This window comes from Lithobates pipiens, unplaced genomic scaffold, assembly GCF_037356315.1.
Source record: "Lithobates pipiens isolate NorthernLeopardFrog02 unplaced genomic scaffold, aLitPip1_a1.2 Scaffold_3, whole genome shotgun sequence".
Classification (NCBI taxonomy): domain Eukaryota; kingdom Metazoa; phylum Chordata; class Amphibia; order Anura; family Ranidae; genus Lithobates; species Lithobates pipiens.
Window position 1 is genome coordinate 177769583 of NW_027507790.1, and position 8639 is coordinate 177778221.

The following is an 8639-nucleotide window of genomic DNA, read 5'->3' on the forward strand; positions in this document are numbered from 1 at the left end:
CCTGGGTGGGTGTATGTGGAGTAACTCCTGGTTGCTAGGCCTGGAACCTGAGGTCTATCCTGGAGACATATTGTCTGCTAGGTCTACATAAGGCCTATTCAGTAGTTCAGGGTTCCACGAAGCAGGAGCAGCAAAGGTTAAGCCCGAAGCCTGGGGTGGAACCGTGTGTGTTAGAGGTTCAGCCTGAGGGGAGCCTGATCGTTGCCAGAGGTAAAGGAAAAGCAGTTGCCACAAAGGAACGACCCCTTCTGTTACCAGAGGCAACTTTGGAAGGGATGAAGTTCTGAAGGAGTACCAGAGCAGAAGCTTTACTAGCTGGGGACGGTGAAGTAAGTGGAAAAACTTCAGTGGAGACTCATACGGGAATGCGGCGGTTAGTTTTGAGTAAAGCCTAAAGGAGTACGATGGTTAGCTGCGGGTGAAGCTCAAGGGATTCAGCAGGTAACTGAGAGCCCAAGAAGTCTAGTGAGAGATGGCGAGCTGAGCTTAAAGATTTACGTTGGGATACTGTGAATTAAGCTGGAAGATCTACAGGGGGTACTGTGAGAGATGTTGTTGCTATAGGAGACAGCAGTTACTACAAGATACAGATTGCTGCATTCCGCTTAAAGGGGTTGTAAACTCTCATGTTTTTACTCCTTAATGTATCCTATGCATTAAGGTGAAAAAGACACCTGGCAGTCACCAGCCCCCCCATTTTACTTACCTGAGCCCCTTCATCTCTTTGGCAGGGATGCGCTGTCCCTCTTTCCACCGGGTCCCGGCTCTTGATTGGATAGATTGATAGCAGCGCAGCCATTGGCTCCTGCTGCTGTCAATCAAATCCAATGACGCTGGCGCCGGGGGGTGGGGCTGAGTCTGGCATTCGTGTCTGTGGATGCAACTGCTGGACTCGGGAGCCCACCCACAAGGTTACACCCTCAGGAAAGCTCTTCTCCTAGGGGGTTATCTGATGCAGGGAGGAGCCGCCTGGGAACCCCAGAAGAGGATGTTCAGTGCAAAACGAGCTGCACAGTGCAGGTAAGTATGACATGTTTGTTATTTTTAAAAAGACGATCCTTTACAATCACTTTAAAGTGGAGAGCCACCCTGAAAAACAAAAATACAATGGAAGGCTTTGCACATGCTCACTGCTTCCACCTATTGCTGTCCGCATCGAGCCGGTGACGTCAGACGCCGGCTCGATGGATGGGGGATACAAATAGGCAGCGCTGTCACTTCATCTGTAGTGCAGGTTCAGCACAGATACTACAGCCACGCTGACTCTTCCTTCTGGTAAATATATTTTTTTAGTTGAACTTCATACTGTTACAACACCGTTTCTCATCTTTCTATACCTATATCTATTCATCCTTCTTTTTATTTGCTTGCAGGTTCAGCAAGCCTGGCAGTGGCAGCATACCGCTGCACTCTGTAATTTATAAAACACCACAATGAATCAATTGATTCCTTCTTTGTAATCTGTTGCATTTGTATTGCACCAATATTATCATATGGAATTAATTCTTTCATCTTTGATTCTAACTGCAGGTAAAAATAATTTTTATTCCTTTTACTCTCTTTAACAGTATATTGGTAGTATACCCCCAGTAGCCACTTCTTACAACCCTTATACTAATTAGGCGTAATTAAAATCAATTGTTTCATTCCTTTGATAATGAGCATCTCATGTTCTACTATGGAGGCATGTTTTTCAGCCCCAATTCCCTCTTATAATTTAGGGATTGATATCATTTACCCTTTCTGTTACAAACTAACATTTTTTAATACCTGTGCTGGATTTGTAAACTTGGTACTTATCTCTGGATTTTGTTTTTGATCTTTGTAGCGCTTGTCTACCTCCATCTATGCCCTGCATGGGGCTGGGTTGTTTTTAGCATTTGATCCTGTCACCTAATTCTTGCCATCTATTTCACCATCTATTGGCTTGTGGGTTGCGATGCCGGGAATGATTATACCTGGGTAAGCATTGTACCTCCTTGGACTGAGCAAATTGAGACCAATTTCATACTTAATGTTCTGAAATTTATGTGTATCTAATTGTATGGCATAAATGTATTTTCTGTATTCTTAAACCCTTTTTTTGTGTTTATGTTCATGTTAGTTGCATACTCCCCTGAAGAAGCAAAAACGCGAAACATGTCGGGAGGATACATGATCATTCTCAGCAACTAACATTCTCAGGATCCCCTATACTTTGTGTCATGTAATTTTTTGTATAAAAAGTGTATTTGCTATTATATTTTTGCTATTTTGGTTTTTCCAAAATAATTTTAACATATTTCCAACATTAAAGCTATGAATTCTTTTTTAAGAAATCTCTGTCTCTTTATATAGTGTACCGTAAAAAAATCCCCTGCCCCCCCCCCCTTTTTTCCTATTCTTGGATACAATATTTATAGAATTATTAGGGGATGAGGTACCTTTAACAGTAATGTGTCTCTGGGATAGTGTGGACCAACTTATTACTATTGTACTCATGCGTTTCAATACGCTTTTTGTCCTTAGGCCCACCTCCCTGTAACACGGCAACTTTCTGTAATGATGATAAAAAAAATTTCTTTGTCCCTCTGTATTTTTTGCATTTATTTTTACTAATCAATAAAATTGTATTTCCCCTTTCCCCCTTCTCCTCCCAAACTTTCCTTTTTCCCTTTGTTTCCTTCTCTCTCTTTCCCGGGTCCATGGCGGCTTTCAGCGGCGAGGCCTGGGAGGGCCTAATGAACAAAGCTTCTGATCTCCAAAAGAACAGTGAACCATCGGATAAGGATCTTGATCTTGCTCTGCAATATTTGCAACGCCTCTTGGAACGTAAGGTTAGAATTTTTTGGCACAGAAAGTTCTTTCACAAATACATTGATCAACAAATTGTGCCTTTTGGCCTTAGAATACAAATATTCCCCAATCTAAACAAAATTGACAATCTCATCAAGCAAAAATGGGAAGAAAACCTACAAACGTGTTCGATAGCAATGATGACTTTATTAGCCATCCAATACTCGCATGATATTGACCTGATAGATAATTCCATTAAAAAATGGTACGATGAATATGCTAAAATAACCTCCACTCCCAAATTTAAACGCAAGGAATCTGAATTATCCAAACACATTGAGAATTATACCTTAGAGATAATACGTTTAAAACAAAATAAACTCACACGTGATAGCAATTCCTACTCGAACGGTTCGGCATACAAATGGCCAACAGATGGTAAAAATAAAAATAAGTTCTTTAGAGCATCACGTCCCTCCAACAGGAGGGATTATAATGATGATGAAACTAGATCGAGTGTTTCATCAACCTCTTTTCCATCCAATCATTCCACAATTTATCGTGATTTATCTGGAGACAGACTCCCAAAGAGGAGAAAAAGCGATTCGGAGGGCGCCGCTATGGCAGCACCCAACCAACACCTCAGTACCCCTTTACCACCTCGAACTCATCCTATTTCCAACCAAGTCCCTGTTCGTCCCCTAATGATGTTCCATCACCCACCACCACCCCCACCTCTCATCACTCCCACCCCCATTAACACATCCTTGTCCATTTCCACCTCCAGTAACACCTCTATGTCTACCACTCTCACGTCTTCCTTCACAAAATCAGCCCCTTTGACATCATCCCTACCCATCACCAACACTAATGATATCATCATTTCACCTAGTGGTGCTCCCCTACCGGCGGACCTCCAAATCGCCCCTATTTTTTTAGGGAAAGAATCCCCTCAACTACCCAATACCTAACCCAATCTCCTTCTACTAACCCAGAATCCAATCCAGGGAATGAATTATCTATAGTCAACTTATCGTCTTATGTGCTCACGAGTCATGAACTCGATGTTCTGAAACTAGGACTGACCTTCTGCCCTGATTTAAGCTCGGACAAATTCTCTCTGATAAAGGATATACATTTATTTGCACGAAAACTGATATTTAGAACCTTTTTCCATAAGCCCAATCAACCTACTGTACAAATAAATACATCGAAACTTACCAATGAGGTAAATAGTGCTGATCAACAAGCCCTCTCCAATTTGATTGATCTATGGGAAGAGGGCCAAGTACCCCCTGATGATGAGATGACCATCTCTTCCACTGGTTTATCGGTACAGTCAGTTTCTTTTCCTCCTTTAGAAATGTTCAAACCTAAGTCAACAAATTTTCCACTCCTAAATACAAATCCAAATATTTGGGCTTTTACCCAACAAGTTTGCCAGGCAATCGAACAGACGCATTTTCCATTGACCAAGAAACATAATCTAACGCATAATCAATTAACGGCATTAAAACAACTCAAAACGAATCCCAATATAGTCATAAAACCTGCGGATAAAGGTGGAAACATCGTAATTATGAATACCTCACAATATCTCACTATGTGCAATAAGATTCTTCAAAACTCTGATTGGTATCGACCAATTTCTGTGTCTTTAATCTCTCATTTTGACACACAATATCGTTCGATTATCTTTAATGCATACAAATCAGGTACTATAGACAAAGGCACATGGAACTTTCTAAATTCTAAAGATCCGAAAGTTGCTACTTTCTATGCCCTTCCGAAGGTGCACAAATCTCTAACTGATCCTCCGGGACGTCCCATCATTTCCAGCTGTGATAGTTTGACAGAAAATGCAAGTAGCCTTGTAGATAAACACCTTACACCGCACGTCATTTCCCTTTTTTCTTATGTAAAGGATACCATCGATCTTCTAAAGATACTCGAGAGTATCAGCCTACCGGCACAGTCCTGGTTGGTTTCCATCGACGTGGAATGTTTGTATAATGCTATACCACATACCAAAGGTTTACAAATAATACGCTCCTATTTGCAAGAAAGAGGCTCAAATTTCTTTGCTTACAATGAATTTGTTATGAAGCTATTGGATTTTATTTTAAAGCACAACGTATTTCAATTTAACCAATCCCACTACCTCCAGGTGCAGGGGGTTGCGATGGGGACTAAATGTGTCCCATCGTATGCCAACCTGTACCTGGGGGGGTGGGAAAAAGATACCTTCGCGCGTGAAGACCTCGTCCCTTTTCTAAGTAACATCACAGCCTGGTACAGGTACATTGATGATATTTTATTTTTTTGGTCAGGATCAGAATCAGATTTGTTGCTCTTTTTTAATTTACTTTCTGTGAATCCATTCAATTTAAAGTTTACGTTGAATTACAGTCAAAATTCTATTGAATTTTTGGACTTAACTATTAAAATTGATGCCACTGGACATGTTTATTCTGCCTTATACAGAAAGCCCACTGCTGGCAATACGGTCTTGCATGCGACAAGCTTTCATCCAAAACCTCTCCTTAAGAGCATCCCTTATAGCCAGTATCTAAGGGCCAAACGTAATTGCAGTACTGACTCTGACTTTAAGATTGCAGCCAATGACTTATATAATAGACTCAGAGCACGTGGATACAGTCATGTATCTTTGAAAAAATCATATAATAGAGTAAAAAATAAAGATAGGACTTCCCTTCTCTTCTCCAATAAACAAAAAAATTTTGATAATAAAGTACGTATCATTACCAAATACTCTAACCAACATCATTCTTTCCGTGCTATAATCAATAAGTTCTGGCCTCTTCTAAAAGCTGACCCCATTGTTAATCAGTACATAAACGATGTACCATCAATCACCTATATGAGACCTCAATCACTCAAGGACAGCTTAGTTAGAAGTCACTTTCAGGACTCCTCAGGTGAAACTAAATCTAAATATCCAGGCACTTATTCATGCGGGCAATGCGACATGTGTCCCTATATATATAATTCTCGAAAGATCAGACTGCCAAATGGCAACCTGTTTGTTTCGAAATTTCACGTTACATGCTCCACTCCAGGCGTTGTATATTTGGCCCAATGCCGTTGTGAAGGATTTTACGTAGGTAAAACTAAAAGACTATTTTCTATCCGCATAAAAGACCACATCAAACCCATTCTCAATAAAAAAATTATTACAGCCATAAGTAGGCACATAGGCACCCATCATGCCTTTGACCCCAACTGGATACGATTTTCAGCCCTGGCCCATATACCTCTAAACTCAAGAGGTGGCTCAGTGGACAAGCTTCTTTTACAAACTGAAGCCAAGTGGATCTTTATTCTAAAAGCCACAAAATACCCTGGTTTCAATGAAAATATAAGCTACAGATCCTTTCTATAGCTAATCTCTGTTTGTTTGTTTCATGAACCCTCCTACCTCAGCTGTGAGCCCCCGTGGAGCCTGGCATGAAGAGAGAGAAGTGATATCCCTTTTTCCCCTTTTTGTTTATCTTTTCCCCTTCCCTCTTTTCCTCCTACCCCCTCCCCAATTTATTTGGTTTTCTTTTTGTTTTCTATTTTTTTATTTTATTTTTATTTTTATTTTTATTTTCTTTATTTATATGTTTATGTTATATTTAAAAATATCTCTGTACATCAAAAAATGTCATTTCTAATTACTATTAACGCTGTACAGGTAATATATACCCTTTAATGTCTCGCTTTGCTTGGCCCAAGGTGGGTTTCATGGTTTGCACACTTGGGGATCTCTGTTGCTCTCTATGAGTCCCACCCACATTGAGGAGCTTTTGCTTTTTCCCTCCTTCCCTACACCGCATTCCTAAGCCATACTATTTTGTGATTTGGGACTGGATCCTCTGTTCTTTATCTTCCCTTGCTCCAAGTATGCAAGGGCATATGGACACCCAAGGGCGCCGCTGGGTTATATCCCCAGGCGGCTCCCGATTTGAGGTGGAAGGGAGCATGTAATCCCCTCTAGGGTTAAAAGCCATGACAATCGTCGTTTCATCTGCCCTCTATGCAGGCTTGTGTTTTCCCGCCCCTTTAAGGGCGGAGAGCTAGCATAGCCCTATCTCCATCAGCATTTATCCAAATGAACCTCGTGTCAGCACTGAGGCATTATGGGGTAGGTAGTTCAAATGCCGACTTGGAAGGCTTTGCACATGCTCACTGCTTCCACCTATTGCTGTCCGCATCGAGCCGGTGACGTCAGACGCCGGCTCGATGGATGGGGGATACAAATAGGCAGCGCTGTCACTTCATCTGTAGTGCAGGTTCAGCACAGATACTACCGCCACGCTGACTCTTCCTTCTGGTAAATATATTTTTTTAGTTGAACTTCATACTGTTACAACACCGTTTCTCATCTTTCTATACCTATATCTATTCATCCTTCTTTTTATTTGCTTGCAGGTTCAGCAAGCCTGGCAGTGGCAGCATACCGCTGCACTCTGTAATTTATAAAACACCACAATGAATCAATTGATTCCTTCTTTGTAATCTGTTGCATTTGTATTGCACCAATATTATCATATGGAATTAATTCTTTCATCTTTGATTCTAACTGCAGGTAAAAATAATTTTTATTCCTTTTACTCTCTTTAACAGTATATTGGTAGTATACCCCCAGTAGCCACTTCTTACAACCCTTATACTAATTAGGCGTAATTAAAATCAATTGTTTCATTCCTTTGATAATGAGCATCTCATGTTCTACTATGGAGGCATGTTTTTCAGCCCCAATTCCCTCTTATAATTTAGGGATTGATATCATTTACCCTTTCTGTTACAAACTAACATTTTTTAATACCTGTGCTGGATTTGTAAACTTGGTACTTATCTCTGGATTTTGTTTTTGATCTTTGTAGCGCTTGTCTACCTCCATCTATGCCCTGCATGGGGCTGGGTTGTTTTTAGCATTTGATCCTGTCACCTAATTCTTGCCATCTATTTCACCATCTATTGGCTTGTGGGTTGCGATGCCGGGAATGATTATACCTGGGTAAGCATTGTACCTCCTTGGACTGAGCAAATTGAGACCAATTTCATACTTAATGTTCTGAAATTTATGTGTATCTAATTGTATGGCATAAATGTATTTTCTGTATTCTTAAACCCTTTTTTTGTGTTTATGTTCATGTTAGTTGCATACTCCCCTGAAGAAGCAAAAACGCGAAACATGTCGGGAGGATACATGATCATTCTCAGCAACTAACATTCTCAGGATCCCCTATACTTTGTGTCATGTAATTTTTTGTATAAAAAGTGTATTTGCTATTATATTTTTGCTATTTTGGTTTTTCCAAAATAATTTTAACATATTTCCAACATTAAAGCTATGAATTCTTTTTTAAGAAATCTCTGTCTCTTTATATAGTGTACCGTAAAAAAATCCCCTGCCCCCCCCCCTTTTTTCCTATTCTTGGATACAATATTTATAGAATTATTAGGGGATGAGGTACCTTTAACAGTAATGTGTCTCTGGGATAGTGTGGACCAACTTATTACAAAAATACATTAAAATTTAGCAAAAAATCTGAAAAAAAAAATGCATTTTTTTTTTAAACTTACCAGAAATGCCTGTTGCTAGGCATATCGTCCTAATCTGCCTCTTCCTCTTCTGCGGTGAAGTTCGGTCTTCTCTCCTTCATGCAGCGTCTTCTGGGGAATGGGGCGCTGTGTGTTCTGGGAACTGTGTGTCCCAGAATACAGCGCGCCCCATTCACAAAGCGCTGCGCGACTCGCGCATGCGCAGTAGGAAACGAGCAGTGAAGCCGCAAGGCTCCACTGCCTGTTTCCCTTACTTGAAATGGCGGCGCCGGGACCCAAGAGCCCTGGGGACG

The 8639-nt window shown here is 40.7% G+C and overlaps 2 long non-coding RNA genes across 2 annotated transcripts; both read left to right on the top strand.

The window, feature by feature from the left end:
• The first annotated feature begins 1446 nt into the window (after positions 1-1446).
• LOC143940013 (uncharacterized) lies at positions 1447-2337 on the top strand. Its single transcript, XR_013263803.1, has 3 exons — positions 1447-1530; positions 1829-1962; positions 2105-2337. It is a non-coding gene; the product is annotated as an uncharacterized LOC143940013 (long non-coding RNA).
• A 4926-nt stretch (positions 2338-7263) lies between these two features.
• LOC143940014 (uncharacterized) lies at positions 7264-8173 on the top strand. The gene is made up of 3 exons (XR_013263804.1): positions 7264-7366; positions 7665-7798; positions 7941-8173. It is a non-coding gene; the product is annotated as an uncharacterized LOC143940014 (long non-coding RNA).
• The last annotated feature ends 466 nt before the right edge of the window (positions 8174-8639 follow it).